Raw genomic sequence first — 20790 nt, 5'->3', positions numbered from 1 at the left:
GTGAAGAACAACGTGAAATGGCGGTAACAAGTTCAGCTGCAGATATAGAGATGTTTGGTGTTTGCATTCTGACTTTTGGTTGTCACAATTCAAACAGCTACACCGAGTATTTAAAGGAGGAAATACCTCAAGCTGATCCAAGCAGATCAAAGACGAAGATCCAGATCCAGAGTTTCAGTTGGTACTTCATGTCAAAATGCCATCAGAATGTTTGCATCCTGAAATGTTACTGTTTTCTGCAGCTGTTGGAGAAACGCTCCACATTCACAAAGACTAACGTCAGCTTGGTTAGGTAGAACTGAATAAGCTTCATGTGTAAGAGGTGAAACATCTTCAAGAATGTAAAGATATGTCCAGTCGCTTTCTGCTGAAGCTCCTACAATTACCAATGACCTGGATGACTGAAAATCTACACACATTTCCTTCCACTTTGGGACAAACACCCAACGAATGGTCTGGGAGGAAAAAAAGATGTGAAAACTCAGAGCTGAAGAAGCCTCTTGGGTAAGAAGTGAAACATCTTCAAGAACCTACAAGAGGGGGTCATCTTCTACTAAAGCTCCTAGGATTAGCTTGTGTAGGCTAACTTGGCAATAGCTCATACTGGTACCGACTACCATCATTATCATTCAGCTTGTCAGAATATAACATGAGTAGCATGTTGCAGTTTCTTCTACAAAAAGAGTACATGTTTTATATGACATTGGTACTGAATTTGGTATTGAGAATTACACAATTTTACAAAAGTTAACACCCATGTGTCATATATTGTGCCAAATGAGAGAGACAAATTACTGAGCAGTTTCACACAAAAAAAAACTATAGTGCTCCACTGTCTTTTTCAACAAGCTATCCTTTAAACGGACAAAACATCAAATGTGGCTCAATTTAAACGGGACCAAAATATTATTTGTCTGTCGATGTTGACCACTGTACGTATTTTTTCCAAAAATATCTTGATCATTGTCTTGAAACGAGGGGTAGATTTAACTGAGAACTTGAGGACACAACCCACAGGAATACCATAATGATCTGGCGATCCTAAGGAATCCAAACGTATTTTACTAAATGAACATCATGATGTATAAAATGTATAAACGGAGAATTGAAACTAGTAATTAAGACCATAAACTTATTAGAAAAAAATTCACTGAGGTATTAAATCATGTGAAAGTAGGATCATTTTCACACAGACTTGCAAACACAGGAGTCGCCCCCTGCTGGTTGTTAGAGAGAAAGCAGGTTCCACATTTTCACTTCACCTCAGGGCTACATCTATCTTTAATACACAATTTATGTTAGTATAAAGTCATTTCTTTTAAACTCCACACCTTCCATAGTTTCATAGCAACACGACGACTCAATAATCCTGTATAAAAGTGACTCTATAAATCAGAAAGTTCCCTCTTTATTCACTGTTTGTTCTAGCAGTTGCATGTTACAAACATAAACTACTTTTTATTGTCACATACAGGTTTGTTACTTTCAGACGACCAAACCAAATGTTGTAAAATCAGATTACAACCCTCTCATAAACCAGAGCATCAAACCAGTCGAGGCATTTGTATAATTCGTTAATGCCGTTTCTTCCAAGCCCCCATCAGTCTTCATTATGTAGACTGGTCTTTAAAAAAAGTCACAAAAAATGCTCTTAGCACAAACCTGTGATTGAATAAATGACAAAAAAAACCTCCATCAGCGGACGCTTTCACGACACTCCGTAAATCAAACGTACAAACGTGCTCCGAAAGCGGCGATAAACGAGCTTCTAACGGCAGAGTTTGACTTGTTCTTGTTAACATTTAATTCTCAGTATTAGTGAGAATAAACCTGACAAACAGTCCTCAGCTGCACAGGCGCGAAAACACAAACGCAGCACACGGATAACGACCTGAAATCAATCAGAGCTTCAGAGGGATTATTCACACGCTGCAGCACAGATCAGGTGGCACCAGTCTGCAGCCTCTGGATGGTTTGGATTTGGTTCAGGGGGTGATGTGAAAAGAGGACGATGTTTAGAAAAAGCTACAGTTTGAAATGTGTTTCCTCGGGAGGACCGCATTAGACGAACGTAGAAGAAAAACATCTGTTCACCTCAAACAGCAGCTCAATGTGGAACCTCTAAAATGCAAACGATTAGAGACAGAAAAGGGTTTAAAAATCATATTTTTAATTCAGTAAGGACCTAAAGATTTTTGATTTGATGCACATAATGAGACCCCCTGAGAAATCAACACTATTGCTTTATTGTTTGACCATTTTTTCTTGCAGCACGACTTCTAATTAAGTATTTCAAACTGTGCTTAACAGATCCCCAAACAAGTTGTGTGATGTTTGAGATGTACAATTTGTTCTTGTTTCAATAATATTAATCTCGATCACAACTTTGGCTTCCCTCAAGTAAGCGAACACAATCGATTGACTTTTAAAACTATCTGCTCGTGGAAAACTCTGCTGCGTATCAAATCAAGAACTTCCTAAACTAACAGCCACCAGGGAGCGATCCAGATGTTTTAGCTTAACTTTTTTGGGAATTGCTATGCTGCTGGGCTCGTATCTCTGCAGCAGAAGCCTGTGCAGACCTTTCCTGGATGTTGTGGCTGCAGTCCAGAGTAGAAGACTTAATACACAAGGAGGGCAGACGATAAATATCTGAAGTTTGGAGTAGAAGGTAAAGAGCTGATCCTCCGAAACGAATCATCAATTCATGTTAAAAAGAACAAATCATACAGAGAGAGTGCATGAAACTCGTGTTGATGTCGCTAAACACCACAACTAGGTTTTCAACCAGCTGAAAAACCACAAACTGGCGATGAATAACCAACATTACTCATAATGTACAACATGAATGTAAAGTTGATTTAATTTTGGGTAAAAATGTTGATTTTGCTTCTTGGAGATGTTTAGCTTCACTTCCATATTGTGCTACGTTCCTGCCAGTGCACAAACGTGAGCATCAAAATCAGACTAATCCTTATTCACAGAGCATCTTCTGGCAGCAAAATATAAATAAAACTAAACCTTTTTACCCCAAATAAAATCAGCAGAGATGCTTATTACATTAAGCTTTGTAACTATTATTATATGACAAATCAACAGTTTTCAAATGTGGACACACATTAACATTTGAAAATACTTCATATTAACATTGTGACAGATTACAAACATGTCACTCAGTCCTCATATACGTTTAAAGCTAAGTTGTTTAAAACATCTTTTTTTTCTTAAATCATGTTTTTTGTCCAATATTGCACAGATCGTCAGTCTTCTGTCTCCTGGTCATTGGCCCATATAGACAGAATCACTGTTCCATCTTGGTGAAATCTGACATTACAACACTTTATTTTTACCTTTTGAAAGTGCATTTTTGTCTCCCATCTTTCTAAACTGCTGCACACAGTGGTAGTAGCGCCGACTGCTACATGTGGGGCATTAAGGAAACATCAGTATAACGTAGCTTCAGGAAACAAGCAGGATAATATGGTTACTGCAAGTACATCAGTCACCCACAATCACCAGTAAATTCTCTCTCTTACCTGTGTAAAACACTGTCAAAAAAATTCAACAGTATACCGTTTTACATATCTTCCCTGTACTGTTAAATTATAATAACAACTGGTAACATCACAGAATAAAAATATATCAAAATTATGAATAACATCCACATCAGAAGTCAAGATTTTTGCAAGTAGTCATTTTTTGTTGTACAGTGTGTGACTGTTAAATTGAACCATTTTACTGCATGTAAATCAGCTAAAAACGACAACTGACCATGTTCATGGCTTTTACAACCTCTAAAACGTTATTCCAGCGTTTTTACACACATTTTTCTGGCATCCTTGCTGCCTGATTTTTATAGTTTCTTACAATAAAAACATAAATAAATTTTTGTTGTTTTCCTCACAGTGAACATGATGCATGTATTGAACAGAGTGCAGCTAATGCATGACTGGAATTGACTTTCTGAATTTTAATTTTAAAAATAATGTCTTCAAGAAACTTGTCCTGAGTCATCTGTAAAGCAGCAAGGAGCCAGAAATGTTAATAAAAGCTTAACACTGCTTGCAAAAGAAGAAGCTGCATTTGACGAACTTCATGTCCCAAATCATTTTGATTATAAAGAAAAAAAAAATCTGCACATTTATTCCTGTTTATGGTCATTTACATAATATTATTAAGCAATTACAAATGTGTATGAGAACATTTATAATGTATATTTGAGGTGAAAAATGTAGGCACATTCACTACCGTTCAAAAGTTCGGGGTCGATTAGAAATGTCCTTATTTTTGAAAGAAAAGCAGTTTTTTCAATGAAGATAACAATAAATTAATCAGAAATACAGTGTAAATATTGTTAATGTGGTAAATGACTATTCTAGCTGGAAACAGCTGATTTTTAATGGAATATCTCCATAGGGGTACAGAGGAACATTTCCAGCAACCATCACTCCTGTGTTCTAATGCTACATTGTGTTAGCTAATGGTGTTGAAAGGCTAATTGATGATTAGAAAACCCTTGTGCAGTTATGTTAGCACATGAATAAAAGTGTGAGTTTTCATGGAGAACATGAAATTGTGTGGGTGACCCCAAATTTTTGAACGGTAGTGTATGCGGATCCTTTGGAAAAAAAAAAAAAAAAAAAAACTAGTCTGGAGCCTTGACATTATACTTGAATTAAAAAAGAAAAAAAAAATCTAGCAACTGTCCAAGGATGACAGTATGGACATTGTCTGATCTGAGCGAAGCAAGAGGTCTGCTCCATCTGCATCAGAATCTGTACTAATTTTATTTTTAAACATCGTGATGCACCAGAGAGCAGAAGAAGCAAGATTAAAAAATAAAGAAGAAGAAAAAACCCTCAGTGAGCTGGAGTCACATTGGAGATTCGGCAAGGACATCTGGAGCGAGTACAGTACAGGACGTCAGCGCTACACCTTCTGGCAACAGTTTCCATTAAAGTCAGAGCGAGAGCTGCCGCCTAATGTCTCCTTCCGCTTGGTCAAACACGTTATTTATTCCTCATTGTGTGTGGCCACGGGCCGTAAATACATCTGTAATTACCCACACTGCCGTCAGGTGGGGTTAATGGAGAAACCATTAGCACGAGGAGAGAGTGGATGGATGGAGGAGGCAGGGAGGGAACAACAGTGGAGGAGGAAACCATCATCACCATCACATATTCATCCTCAGGACTCGGCTGCTTACTGCTCTGATCAGGTCAGCAATTAAAACAGCATCGTGCTAAATTAAAAAGGCAATATGATGATTAAAATCATTAATGAGGCTGCTGCTGTTCCAGATTGAACTGATGTTGGACTTTTCCTTGTATGTCTGCAGCTCTGAGGCCACTGGTTCCCACTGTGAATGTAAATATTTAATTACTAAATAGTCTCATGTCTAAAGAAAAGGTCTCAGTAAGATGTAAATTTGTTGTAGACTACCATAAAGATCAGCCACATCTGCTGATTTATATTTACCTGGTTACTCATTTGAATTCCATTTTTGGGTTTCAAATAAGCATTTAGCCATTGCAGACATTTCTAGGACGCCCTGATCAAGGTTTTCACCATTGATCCAATCAGTTAGTTATCGGTTAAAATCAAGTCCCAATCCAATACCATTTTCCAAGATAAGACACATTTCAAGTCCATTAAGGTTATTAACCAGTCAAAATTTTGGACAACTTCTCATTCAATCCTTTTCATTTATTTGTATTATTTTCTACATTGTAGATGAATACTGAAGATTAACACTTTTTGGTTTACAACATAATTCCATATGTATCCTTTTATAGTTTTGATGTCTTCAATATTAGTCTATAATCTATAAAAACCATTGAATGAGAAGGTGTGTCCAAACTTTTGACTGGTAGTGTATGTTTTATTTAACAGTTAAGTGATCTTTTAAAATGATTTATTTTTTACAGATTTTCCCCATTTTGTTAAACTACAGATAATATCCAGTAAAATCAGACCCAGATGGTACATCAAAAATCTGTATTTTTGCAAATAGCAATTTGTTCTTTTACAACATTTGACCAAAAAAGCAATAGTGTGTATATGTGTGTGTGTGTGTGTGTGTGTGTGTGTGTATATATAAAAAAATAAATTTTTCTGTTCCAAATGTTTTCCACATTTGTGCTTTAACTCCTTAAATCTTCACTGATCTCACATCATTTTTATTCAGCGTCACAACCAAAGTATGGTTTAGACCGCCTACACACAATTAATGTTAGATCTACTACTTCCTCAATTTATTCATTAAATTGGATTTCAATATAGGAAACATAAAGAAAATGATCAGGCATATCCTTTAATGTGTGGATTTTTTATTCTCTCCTAAAACAAACCATCCACTATATTAGCAGAAGAGGAAGAATAATTGCCCAACGTTAAAAAAGTGCTGCGAATTACAAAAGTTGACGGTTAATAGAGGCAGATTGAAACGTGTTACGACTGTGAGCTGCAGAGCACTTTGAGGCTCACTCAGCAGAGCCTGTAGCATTAATATTATACTGCACATACCTCTGAAATATTGATCAGCCGTATTTTAATGGTTAGGTCCACTTTCAGTGTAGCTCACAACAGAACAGCAAGAGCTCATTAAAGAGCAGAGCAGTCGGTGTTAAATGCAAGTTCAAACGTTACAGCCGGGCGTCAGACAAGGAGCCAAAAGACTGAAGAACAGAAGGACATAAATAATTGATTTAGGCGATAAAAGTACATTTCTGTCCAATCCTTTAACCCTTAGAGCCCAATGGTCACACTGTGAGTCCTAATTCACATCCCTTCTTCTCGGTTTAATTGATCTTAAAGTATTTATTGTAGTGATATGTAAAGCACATCAAATTCAAGTACATGAATTGACCTTTCCAACAATGCTAGTTGCTTGCGTTGGCAAGAAAATATTTGCCCGGTTTAGTACTTTGTGGACACTTCAGTAGGTAAAACAATACCATTTATTTCCATAAAGCACATATTTTTTCCAATTTCTAGGTCAAACAATATCTCACTATCATGGTTTCAAGCAAACTTCCTTCCACAATCTTGAAAAGACGTCACTACTGCCAGCATTTTAGAGTGAGACGCATGTAAACATAATAATTCACAACCCAAAACATTCTTTCTTCTTCATATAAAGGCTACTACTGAGAACCTGCAAGTATTATTATATTAACTAATGGAAATACCATATAGTTTTGAAAAAACAAAAAGATATAGCATGCATGGCTAGCCCTTACGATGACCATGACAAAATTAAAGCAGTGAAATTACCCAGAGAATACGCGCAGAGGGCTCAAAGGGTGAAAAGAACATTTTTCTGACCATAAAACAGTAAAACTGTACCTGAGAGACAGTTAGCTTAAACAGGAGGAAACAGCTAGCCTGACAAGAATACATCTAAAACAATGACTTGTTCACATTTCTGTTACAGAAATGAAGCATTAATGATCCGCTGGCTTCAAGTTCAGATTTATCAGACAGACATCAGTTAAAATTATCTTATTTAACACTCAGCAAGAAAATAAGCAGATGTATTTATGCTAAGCTAGTCCTTCAAAGAGCCCATATTGTGAACACTTACAGGATTATAATTTTAAAAGACCTCTCTGTCCATTTCTTTTTTTAAACCTCTAGTATCAACAAGGCATTTCTGCCCAGAAACCTGCTGCTATTTTCTCTTTTTTGGACCATTTTCTGTAAACTCTAGAGATGGTTGGTGTGAAAATTCCAGTAGATCAGCACTTTCTGAAATAGTCAGACCAGTCCTGTCTCTCACCAACACCTGAACCATGTCCAAAGTCACTTATAGCACTTTCACTTCCTCATTCTGATGCCTAGTTTGAACTTCAGCAGGTCGTCTTGACTATATCTGCATTCCCAAATGCATTAAGTTGCTGCCATGTGATTGGCTGATTAGATATTTGTGTTAATAAGCAGTTAAACAGGTGTACCTAATAAAGTGGCCAGTGACTGTATATGCAATGAAGTGTAGCTCTAATGAGGAAATCATACTGGACTGAGGGGCAGCTGCTCATTTTTAAATCGAGTCCAAACTAGTTGCTAAGCAGAGGTTATGCAAATTAGTTACATGATGACGTCGATGCATAACAGAAGAGAAGCCTGGATTTTAAATTAGGTATTTCAGGCACGTAAGGAGAGAAAAATTCCATCGAGAGAGGACTTTATAAGTTTGCAGACTTTTTACAGGCTCGAGAAAGCAGCTATATAACACACCGAAGGAAATAGAAAACCTCGAAAAAGCAGAATATAGGCTCTTTAAAAATCTGTCAAGAGTGGAAAAAAACCCTCGAAAAGGTCAGAGGAGCTGTAAGTTTGTGAAAGTGAGTCTTTAAAGGCTTAGAGGCTTTGGATTACAAAACTGATCCAAACTATTCACTTCCCTGATCAATAAAGTATCGAGCTGATGCTGCAGTCAAATGGAAGCCAAATGGCAGTTATATAATCTCTCCTCTGGTAATAATAGCAGACGCTCCTACTCACCCTGGAAACACTACAGCATGATGCTAAAGTACACAACACACACACACACACACACACACACACACACACACACACACACACACAACACACACTTATTCTACTGTTCACAGAAAGTGGGGGAAGCAGAAGAAGATATGTTTGGAGTTTCACCAGTTCTGAAGCAGAACCAAGTTTAAATGTCTCAAGGAAAACTTTGTCTCCAAGAATTTTGTTTATGCACCAATCTGCAACGGCAAAAACAAAGAAGAAGAACCGTAATGTTGTGAGTAATGCTCACTATTAGTTTAATAAGGAGATATTTCTGTTTCTGCAATGTGTACAAAATTTTATCTGAAACTAGAGACGTCCCGATCAAGGTTTTTCTCCTGAGTTAATTAATATTAAGCTAATATCAACGGATAGTGAACCCAAATCTGATGACATTTTTCTAGATAATACAAACAAAAACTATATTAAAAGGTAATAAAATCCATTTAATGTTGTAAAAATATATATATATTGGTAATTGGCTCTTTCAAAATGTGTGACTATAAAAGTAAGGGTGCCATAGAGAAAATATGTTAACAGTGAAATACTGCAATGTTCAAAAACTGTAAAAATGGTCAAAATAAGGGTAGTTTTCTGTAACATAAGATTTTTATCCAATTTAAAAACAGTAAAGCACTGATATTTTATGGTCACACACTGTAAAAGAACCACTTACTATTAGTAAAATACACATTTTGATGTGGACATTTTGGACAGTATTTTTTTGTTTGTTTTTTTTGCAGTTTCCTAAATGTGAATATTTTCTGGTTTCTTTCCTCCTCTGTGACAATAAGCTAAATATATTTGGGTTGTGGGTAAAAAAGTAATTCAAGGGCATCATCTTGAGCTCAGGGGAACATTGATTAGCTATTCTGCTTTTCAACATTTTCTGACATTTCATAGACAAAACATTGAATCAGTTATTGATAAAATAATCAACCAATTCATCAACAACGGCAATAAATATCAGCTGCAGCCACTAAATGAGTTGTTTTGCTGGAAACTAACTGAGGAATGTGGAGGATCAGATAACAAACTTCTGATGAGTCTCATGACCTGACGTCAGCCTTGTTTACGTCCCAGCCTGATTTGAAATTAATTAAAAGTCTGATTATCTGTGTCAGACTGCATGAATTCTCTTCATTCTAGACAGACAGAAAAATCCAGGCTTGTAGATTTTTTTGCATCCTCAGATGAAAATATGGTAAAAAAAAATTGAGCTCTTCAATTATGTACACACCTGAACCTCCCCAGAAATCTCTGCAGAATAATTGTGGCACATCTGCTGTTTTTCCTCTTTTCTCCTGTTATGATTATTATTTTCTTTTTTCACAAAATCCTCCCCTCCCCTCGTCTCCTCTTCTTTTATGATTGATTACCGCCTCGGCCATCTGTCACCACGGTAACAGGTCACACTACGTCACGCGGTGATCACAGTGGCCGCACACCGTGAGGCGTAATCACATGTATACACATAACAGCTCTCTAATTATTCACTCTGATAGGCTGCAGAATGACTCATCCCCCGTCCAGAAAGGCAGGATTAGTTTCTAACTGGCCGGTTGAGCCTTTTCTTTACACTTTCACGTCACTGGAGCACAACCAGTGCAGCTCAGCTCATCACAGACGGATCAGAGAAAACGTAAAAAGTATGTGGACGCCTGAACATTTCAGACCTGTGTGGTAGTCAGACACTAAAACCAGCAAGTGTTGAATCTGGTTGCAGGAAATGAGTCCCTTTATCAGTGCCGTGTTCTAATTAGAATCAGATTGAAACTGGATTCATAAAGCTGATGACAATATAAGTCAGTATAGCGTTGATATGTCAAAAATTCTTTATACTGATGTTGGAGTTATATTGAGAAGGGAAAATGATGCAGCCACTTTATTAACTCTTTAAAACCTACTACTGTGCATACATTTTTACATACTGTAGTGCAATTTTTTGGTATTTTTTTCTTCATATTTGCTTGACGTCAATATAACCCTTTTATCCCAAGTTTTAATAATATGTATTGACTTATGTCTTAACTACTACAATAAATCACTTAAACGTGCAATAAACCTAAAAAAAAAAATTGCTTTTGTTTTTTTCACATATATTTTAAAATACAGAAATTGCATAGCTGTATCCCTCTAATTTGTCCTGTAAAAAAGTTGCACAAGATCCCGTGGTCCCGTTTATAAAGATTTTTGTTATGTGCACTTTATTGTGTATTTTTACAAACCCATCACTGCAATGAAAAAGTGTTCTGAGACATGGTGAATGTGGGAAATGTTAGTGCAACTCCCCAGATTTTATATACAAAAACAATGATCGATCTATCTTATCTGGTTTCAAATCTACCACCAATCAAAAATGAATATGCAATCGTAGTGCCGGCGCTACGCTAAGCTCAATATGGTTACACTTCCAGCCAACTAGTAAAGACACCATCTGCTCAGTGGCGATACTCACCCTGCTGCATGCGCTGCAGACAGGGCTATTAGTGCAGAAGCATGTACAAGTTAGATGGAAGAGGGGATGTACACGTGAAAAAGTAAAATCCACAAAAAAAAAAAAAAAAAAGCAAGAATCAGGCCACACGCAGTCCTGGCTCGAGGACACCACTAGAGGTCGCAGAAAAAGAAAGAAATTCCACAATAAATTGACTAAGAATTAAAAGATTTAATGCCTCGTTCTTAGAGTGGGGCGGGGGAGGTTTAAAAAAATGTAAATAGTTATTTATCTATAGCATGTGGAGCCAGTATTTATACAACACCTGTAAGTACTTGGAAAAATGTTGGATTGGAATGTGGATTCAAGGTTCCAGCCAAAATTGTTCTTTTTATGACTTATGGCATTCTAACAGCACAAAAAGGATTTCTGAGCTCTCTGTCCTGTTAGTCATGGTTGTTCTGTTTCCATAGAGGTGCAGGACTTTATACTGCCATGGAAAGATGAGCTCACAGTGAGAAAAACCACCCAGAAGCTGCCTGGGGTTGAGAGGGTTAACCTGATAGAATCATTATGACATTAGATTGTTGAAGCTGCTTCAGAGCCACACACGACATCATACATCTGTTTTCACTGGCTGAACAGTGCTGCACATGTACAAATAAACTGTTTTCAATACATAAAATCTCACTCGGGCTCCACCATCAGTCAGGGTTTGTCCTCTGACATGCATCACCGGTCCCCCCACTAACCCCACTAACCACAGCATTAACATAAAGCTGCTTGAGGTGAAGTGTGAAATGGTTCTGCGGCGGCCGGCAGCCAAACTCAGCCAGCCATCAGGAATTCTGGATGCACACTTGAGGGATTTCTGAGCGAATGTAAATGACGTTTTTCATTTCCTGAATCAGATTTCACACCGCCTGGATGGGTTAAGTGCGGAGTCGGTGGAGGCAGCAAAGTGCCGCCACCACCGAGGAAGAGGGGGGAGGTCCGGGGCTTGTTCCTCACAGCGCAGCACTTTCAGCACACCTTCCAGCAAGTGATGAATATTTAAATGTTGCCGTCTAAAAACAACACAGGAGAAGAGTCCACCTGTGTTGTTACACAGAGACAGCAGGGAGGGAAAAGAGCAGCCAAAACGTGTGATTTTGAAACATTTGCTCCGGTTTCTGCGAGGACAATGCAGAGACGTCGCTTGATGCAACTCGCCTGCCAAATGGCAAACTGTGCAGCATCTTTCGGGGGGTTAGTTAGAGGCAGAGGATGCAGCGGAGTGTTAAAGAAGTAACAGCTGTTACAACGGGACCCCAGAGGTTAACAGTGTGAGTGGAGATGCTATTCAGGGCTTCCTGCTGACAGGTTATATGCAGCACTTAATTCTCAAACAGAGGCGAGATCTGGGCATCGTTTAGGGCAGCAGTTTTTCATTCTACCGCTAATACAGCAGCCACAGATGATTTTGGGATTCAATATCATACTTTTGAGAAATATGGGAACATATTTCTGCAAAGTCCTTTTATAATGTGACTGTCTGAATGTCAAGCCTTAAATCTGAAAAATATCCCATCAGGGTTATTGTAATTTGGGGTGGACCCTGAATACTTCACCCACATGTGACATTTTCACCCATTATGGACACTTTTTTCACTGTAATATGAAGTCCTGCACCTCAGTGGAAATAACACAAGTATGGATAGAAGTAGAGAGAACTCAAACATGTCTTCTGTGCAGAATAACAGCACTACTGTATATTCATATGTATAATCATTAGGCCTTGCACCTTGTCTTTATTATAGTTTGATTTCCTTTAGTCTTATTGTACTTTTGTATCTCTCATCCTTCCTTTTCTGTGCCTCATCTGTATCGAGCTGCTGTAACAGGTAAATTTCCCTGGTGAGCAATCAATAAAGTTTCTTTTCTTAACCTCAAACCGGAAAAAAAAAAAAAAGTTTTTGATAATTTGTTGTAGAAAATTTTAAGAAACTTCGAACCGACACGTACAGCATATTTCAAAATGTTATCAATACTGGAAAAAAAATGGTAGGTTAACGTATTAAAGATATTTTACCTCTAAAAACTTGTCGTTTTTTTCATACTACTCTAAAAATCGACTTTAGAAAGGTGTTTCATGCTGAAAGTATCTTCCAGCACCATTTTTAAACCATGCTACATACACATTTTATTGATCAATTATGTTTCATTCTTCTCTCAATCTCTGTAATTTGTTTCCAGAAGTTTCCCTACTATGTTCTGTGTAAACACTGCCTGCAGTTCAGCCGAATAGCCAGATTTTTTTTTAATGTGACTGATGGTCGCAGCTGAGACCCCAACGGTTTTCCATTCATGATCTGAAATATCACAAAATCAAGCTTAGATTTGGTTAATTTCAAGATTGAACCACAGGTTAAACACGATTTATTCAAGTCCAACGGCGAAGTTGAAAAGCCACTGATTCCCTCCGTATATTTGCTATAATTTAGGTGATTTTTAAAGGCCAACCTGCTTTGTATGCCAGCTAGCAGGTTTTACGCTTCAGAGAGTTAAAGCTAAACTCATCATTGGTGGTTTCCAGTTGATTGTAAAGTTGCCAAGAGAAGAGTTTTAGTCTGAGCACTAGTTCTATACTGGAAAACAATGGCTTTATCCCTCAGGGTTGGAAATGAGTTGCTACGAGAAGTTCAAATATCTTGAGATTTTGTTTCATCCGACAGGCAGATTAGAGCTACATCACCAATAATGGGACCATTGTAAGAGTCCAGCCTTACATTCACTTTTCAACCTTCACCTATGGTCACGAACTGTGGGAAAACTTAATGAATGACTTTACTAATGCATGCAGCCAAAATGAGCCCCCACTGTAAAGTAGCTTACAGATCGGGTGAAGAGTTCAGACATCTGGGGGGATTAAATATTTCATCTGGCCTGGGAACGCCTCAGGATCCCCCCAGGAACAGTTGGGTAGTGAGATGACTGGGCTAACTTGCTTAGCGTGCTGCCAGACTCAGGATAAGTGGGTGAAAATGGATGAACAGATCAGCATGTTGATATGAAGAACGTGCATCTTTGTGCAGTTCCACTCAGGAGAATGCATCATTTAGCTTCTTAATTCAGTTGTTTGTGAGTCTGAGAATATCCTATGTTTTGTAATTAATTTGTAAAGCACTTTGAACTGCGTTTTAACCATTTGAAAAATGTAAAACTATATAAGTGAAGTTTGATTGAGTGATTTAAGCTCCTGGTTTTGGTTTTATAACACACCTCCTGCCTTGTTAGGTTTCTGTTTTTGCAGCAGGAGCTGTTTCAGGTTCTTTTATCATGAGCTGGTGGAGTCCAGCTGGTGGAGACGAAATTTGAGCTAAAAACAAAACACTGATGACTATATGACATTTATTTTTTGTTAAGTTGCCAAAGAAACGCTGTAAATGCGAATTTAATCAAAGCAGACAAAATCGAAAATGTTACATTTGCTTTGTCTTGACACAAAGCACTTGTATCTCAATTTATCCAAAACTAGTTATTTCCACAAACTTATTTTTTTTCCACATAGTGGAGTATCGCTTCAGAAAAAGTTAACTGAAATGGCAAAATTTTGAAGAAATTCTTTATTGTGCAAAAAGTTTTTTCGCTCGCTTGAGGTGTTTTTTTTTGTGTTTTTCAACAACTTTTCTGACTATGTTCTAATGCAGCGAACATCCAATTCCTATAACTAATCGGCTGTTTGTGCGTCTTTCATTCTCGTCACCATCGGACAGCATGAAACATGGCAGACACCAGCAGATAAGAAAGAATCGTTACAACTTTAACGACTAATAACAATTCTTGAAGACCTTTCTCCCTTTTTTTAATCATATGGATAACACTTGGTTTGTTTCTTCTTGTTCAACTTTCTTAGCAATAAGCAAACAATCTGTCGTGTTTCTGACTTCCTCTGCTCTGCTTATTACATTTCTAACTTAGCCTGTACTGCCACCTTTTGACGACACCACACGGTCTAGTTTATTTCAGCCCAAATGGAAACAAGCCCAAGTACGCTCTCTTTTTAAAAAAAAAAAAAAATTATGATATTTTTGAAGGTTGCTTCAACTTTAATGGACAGTTATACTGAAGCATGGGTGGTGTTTCCAGTAGAAAGCATCTGTTTCAGATATCAATGTCTGGAGCTGGTGGAGACCAAAGCAGAGCGAAACGTATATTTATTCCTTTTTCCTGAGTATTAGACAATTTTGTTGTTCTGCTGCCCCCATGTGGCCAAAAAATTGTCACAAAGGCTGTTAACTGTTCTCTTAACACAAAGCAGCTGCAGCTGAGATTGTTCTAAATGGAAAATTGGCCAACTCTAAATGCCCTTCATTCACCTGTTATCAGACACACCGATGGCAGTAAGCTAACATGCAAACTGCTGATACAACGACTGCAATCGGTCTGATGACACTTGAACATACGGCGTTGGGAACGGAGGCACATTCCTTCTTATCAACAACCACAGCTGCTCCAAAGATGCACTAAAATCCAAACATTATGTCTCCTCTCTTATAGCTCTGTTAATGTCCTTTAGAGTCCAGTCTTGGCTGATCTGGTGACACCTGTTGTTACTGATAAGGTGCGCCTCAATGTCCGTTATAGATCCAAACATGTATCAGCTACCGATTACAAAAAACACCTTCAGCAGAAGAACAACAGCTCACAGTGCAGCCGAACAAACTGGGCATCGACAGGAATGTGATGTGAAATAATGAGAAGTGTAACAGGATCCCTTCTCTTCATGCTGCAATAAAACTTAAAAGAAAATCTCCTCCAACGAGTAAAACTCCAGCATTCTAAATGTTGAATGCATTCAGAAAACATGGACCTTGTGATGTGATACTGTCACGTATTACATAATCTGACAGCACTGTGCTGCTCTAACTGGTTGAGGTGTTGCTAATATAAATAGTTCACTGATGTTGGTCTCAGTTACAAAAACAACACTAATAATTAATACATGTACATTCACAGCCTCATGACAAACACATATCCTCATTAATGCTGATTATTTTTCTGAAATAACGGATCAATTCAGAAAAGAGTAACAGTTTCAAAAACTGTGATATTACTAAAAATGAAATAAAATTAAAAAGGGAAAGCAACAAATCCTTATTCTGAAAAGGTGTATAAACTAAACATAAACAAGGATGGCTTCTATTTTTATAGTCTAAACAGGCAACAGCAGATTAATTATCTTGCTAAATCACAAATTAAGCTCATTTTCTACCATTACACAGCAGCTTGACTTATATGAATGCAACATGAAACCTTGCCAAGCTGGAGATAGTGCAGTGAAAAAAAAAAACACATTTTCCCTTGAATTCTGGTGTAAAGTTGCATAAATTGGAGATATTCACAAACCAAGCACAGCACTCAAGTAAATCTACATGGTTGCCTTCCTCTGCTGGAGGTTAAAGCTAAAAAAGGCTTCCCCCTCCTGACTGTTCAGGTTGGTATTATGAAACATCTGCAGGTGGCATCGAGTCGTAGCTTCACCACACAAAGGCATGACAAACTGAATAAACCACGACTGGAAGAATGAGTCAGTGAAGAGTGTTTTTGGCAAAAATAGAAGGTTGGAGCTGCAGCAGAGTGCAGAGAGAGACACATTCAGGTGGCTTGTAAATAAATGTGGTAAAGTTAAAGTAAATCTGTGTTTTCTGATTTATTTTTCCCATGTTTTGCTCCCGTTTGTGTAGCTGCTTTCATGTGAGAGTCTAGAGCTCCCATTTATCTGCTCTGAGCACAGATAGTTTCATGAGTCTGCACCTACAGCTGCTACATTTATTATGCATCCACTAAGAAGTAGGTCATGACCTTAAGATTTACCCAAATTCAAGCATTATAAATGTAAAGTAGCAAACACGGATTCACTTTTGTGTTCAAATGCATGAAGTAATATGGAATAAATAGTGAGTGATTTGTCACGCGCAGAATTATTTAGACTGCAAATTGAAAAGGAAAAAGCATGAGGAGGTGGAAGAAGGGGGTGTTTCTGGCTCAGCGGATAAGAATGTGGCTCAATTATCCAACGAACAGGTCACATGGACTTAACCTGCACACACGCACACACATGATCAGAGACATGCACACAACCCAGCACCAGCAGGAACACACTCAGTAAAGATTCAAACTGATTGCTGTTCAGTCAGATCTGAAGTGGAAATGTGCCTCACCTGTGTGTGCAGTTCTGAAGGCTGTTACTTCCACTGTAGTTCCCAGCAGTGAATCACTCCATCTCCTAATCCAGCGGGTTAGAAAACCATCAGAAATCCATCCAGAGTCAGAGGAAAAGCTCTGCACAAGAACAAGAAGAAGGGGGTGGCATCGTCTCCAATCCAGAAGGTGCGCTCACATCAACAAGCCCCGCAATAAGAAAAGAAAAAAAAAAAAAAACTGTCCTCATGCACACATGCAGAGAAGCGACGAGAGAAACACCGAGAGATGCTGCAGAGCTCCGGAACCAGAGGCCGAGTCCGCGCACAATTCAGCCCGGGGACGGTGCACCCTGCCTGGGCTGGGAGAGCGAGGACGCCGCGGCTGTCAAGATCTGTAGGTGTGCGGTTCATTCACCTGCCGGTCGGTGCTCGCTCCGTCTCCGTTCAGCTCCTCCGGTAAAATGAGTCGGTCTGCAGCAGCACCGACCCCCCCACCACCACGACAATACCCGCCCCCTTCATACCGACTCAGCCAATAGCCGCAGCAGCCTGGTCGTAGTCCCGCCCCCTTCCTCTCTCTCTCTATCTCTCTCTTCCTGCACAGTTTGGCAATGCAAAGACTCACACCGGGAACCAATCACACTTATTCAGGCTCTAACACAAGCGGTCACACACTAGTTCAGAGCCTCCTCTGTCCACATCTGACCGAGCCGCATTAAAGAGATTTCACAGCGATTTGGAGCTGAGTCACCACCTGTAGCTGCACAGTCTGCCCAGAGAAAGGCCGGATCCAAACCCAACCACTGGAACTAAAGGTTTAAGTCAGAGCCCACCTGAAGAACAAAGAGGCTTCAGTGCAATAACAGATGAAAGACTTGCAATCAGCCCCCCCCCGCACCTTTTTAAAAAAAAATATATAAATACAGACTTTACTTTAAACACATCTTCAATAATTATTCAGTAGTTTCCAAAAGACTCCCACAACACTAACAAACTTGCAAAAATAAACTTATTTGCAATGTTTTCGTGCTCCTGAAACACCTAACTCTTGCAGACGGTGCACAGGGACAATATTTAACAGTCTAATCTGCAAAAATACATTTATTTGCACTGTTCGAAATGTTTTTTGCCAGTTAGACAGTCCCACACAGTCTTACTTGCAAAAATACATTTACTTGTACCATTTCAGTGGTCGGAAAACATCTAACTGTTGTAGATACAGACAAAGCCTAACTGTCAAACTTAAAAATCAAAATATGACAACATTTCAAAAGTAATTTAATAAGTTAGGTAGCGCAAGTTTCAAAAAGACTCTTGCACACTGTCTAACTTGCAAAAATACAATGATATACTAGATTTTGTTGTTCCAAAACATCCAACTCTTGCAGACAACATATGGACAATGCCTAACTGTCTATTTTGCAAAAAATACTGCAATGTTTCAAATGTATTTTTGCAACTTACACATTTCAAATTTCAAAAAGACTCCCACATACAGTCTGAGTTGCAACAATACATTTATTTGCAACATTTCAGTCTTCTAACCTTTGCAGGCCACACACATAACCAACGTTTAAGTGGCTAACTTCTCAAAATACATTTGTGACATTTGGAAAGTATTATTATGAGTTAGACAATGCTCCCACACACACCGTCTAGCTTGAATTTTTGTATTTATTTTTTCAACAATTTAGTGAACTGAAAATGTCTAACCTTTGTAGACAGGATGTACAATGTCTGTCTAACATATAAAAACACTGCAGCATTTTAAATGGATTTTTGTAAATTAGACAGTGCAAGGTTGAGAACGACTCCCACAAACAAACATGGAAAAATAATGTTCTTTTTGTTGCTATGTTCAGTTGCTCCAAAAACCTCTAACCATTACATGGACAGCATATATGGATGTCTAACTGTCTAACTTGCAAAAATACATTGATTTTCAACGTTTAAGTGCTCCTAACAAATAAGTAGAGTTTTGCTACCTGGACAAGACAAATTTCAAAAAGAGTTCTGCACACTGTCCAAATTGCAAAAATTCCCTTATTTGCAAGGATTCAGTGGCTACAGAACGTCTAAACCTTGGAGACGCATACACAGATGGCTGTCAAACTTACAAAAATACATTTATTTGTGACCTTTTGAAGCATCAAAATGTAACAAATATAAGTATTTTTGCAAGTTAGACAGGGTGTGGAGGTCTACATGTGGATGTCTGCAGAGGGTGGACCCTCATGTCCATACATACAGAACGTATAACAGACGTTTTACATTACTTTGTAATCCATATGGAGTCTGCTCAGGAGACGTCACTCCGTACATGTTTAGTTCAATACCAAGGACCACACCATTGATTTGAAGCTTGATTGTTTATTGGATGCAAAGGATCATTATGCTGGTGATGACTGAGATGTGCTGATGTGGTGTAGGGAGAAAAGCCAGCCAGGAAAAGGAGGTAGAAGTACGGGGAAGGTGGGTGGGGAAAGAGAAGCGAGAGCGAACAAGTGGGAAGGGCAGCGTGGTATATTATCGGCGTACGACAGGAAGTTCAAAGGCTACACTACGAGGGCAGCTTGGCAGCAGAGTGAATGCATGGAACACGTATTTGCCGATCTCCTGTGGACAAGAAAGTAGTGTCCAACAACTACGTGTCCACGGTGCCTGTGTGTGCATTCTCAAAGGGGGGTATATGATAATTGTCATACTCCCAGTGTCCATGATCCAGGGTCCATGTGACATACATTTAGTAATTTCCCTGGGTCCAGAGGTCTGCACTGACCCCTCACTGCAGTGTTTGTGCAGCCCCACAATTTGCGCCGGCACTACATTACAATCACAGTAGTGTGGAGGCTAAGAATATGTATGTGATGCTCAACTGTGCATGCGTGAAACAAAGTCCTCTTAACAAACTATGAAGTATAAACAGTATAAAGTATAGTGCAGGCAACATGTTGGCATCAGCGATACTGCACTTGGGTGGTTCACTTCCTACTTTACTGATCTGAATTTTTCAGTAATGATTGGTGTCCTCCTCTTGTGGGGAGCCATAAGGTTCAGTTCTTGCACCTACCCTGTTCCCCTTTATATGCTTCCACTTGGGTCAGTTATAGCAAAGCATAATCTGTCTTCCCACTGTTATGGAGATGACATTCAGATTTTCCTACCAGTGCAAAGAATAGAAAGTGAGGCACCGAGCAGTGTAACCAGTTGTATTAGGGACATTAAGGAGTGATTGTCATCCAACGTTTTAATTTTACATGAAGACAAAACTGAATGCATTGTGTTTGGGAATACTAATATATCGAGTTTCAGTACAATGGCTTTCAGACTGACTGTCAAAAATCTTTGGGTGATATTTGTCATTAAAACAAGAGTCTGCACAGACCCATCTGCACACGTCCACGTGCAACCCAAAATTTGTGTTGCAAGGACAGTAGTGCATATGCTTGGCAGTGAATGTTCAGAATATGTATTTTAAGCAGGATTGTGCATGAATAGATCAGAGTTCTCCCATCAGACTCTAAGTGGGATAGAAGTAGTATGAAGGCCAACTCATGGTTTTGACCGATGCAGACTTTGGAAGTGATCAGTTGACATGTCCACAGTTCTGTTAGTACTGTAACAGGCACACTTTGG

General features: G+C 38.6%; 1 protein-coding gene across 1 annotated transcript in view; it reads right to left on the bottom strand.

Annotated features, from left to right (window-relative positions):
* The window catches only part of large2 (LARGE xylosyl- and glucuronyltransferase 2), a 142898-nt gene extending 125284 nt beyond the window's left edge, over positions 1–17614 (bottom strand). Inside the window, exon 1 of the mRNA XM_023290787.3 lies at positions 17173–17614. The gene's annotated coding sequence lies outside the window, so the exon portion shown is untranslated. The remainder of the gene's footprint in view (positions 1–17172) is intronic.
* Positions 17615–20790: the final 3176 nt, after the last annotated feature.

This window comes from Amphiprion ocellaris, chromosome 1, assembly GCF_022539595.1.
Source record: "Amphiprion ocellaris isolate individual 3 ecotype Okinawa chromosome 1, ASM2253959v1, whole genome shotgun sequence".
In the NCBI taxonomy this organism is placed as follows: domain Eukaryota; kingdom Metazoa; phylum Chordata; class Actinopteri; family Pomacentridae; genus Amphiprion; species Amphiprion ocellaris.
This window is presented reverse-complemented; position numbering and strand designations above follow the sequence as displayed.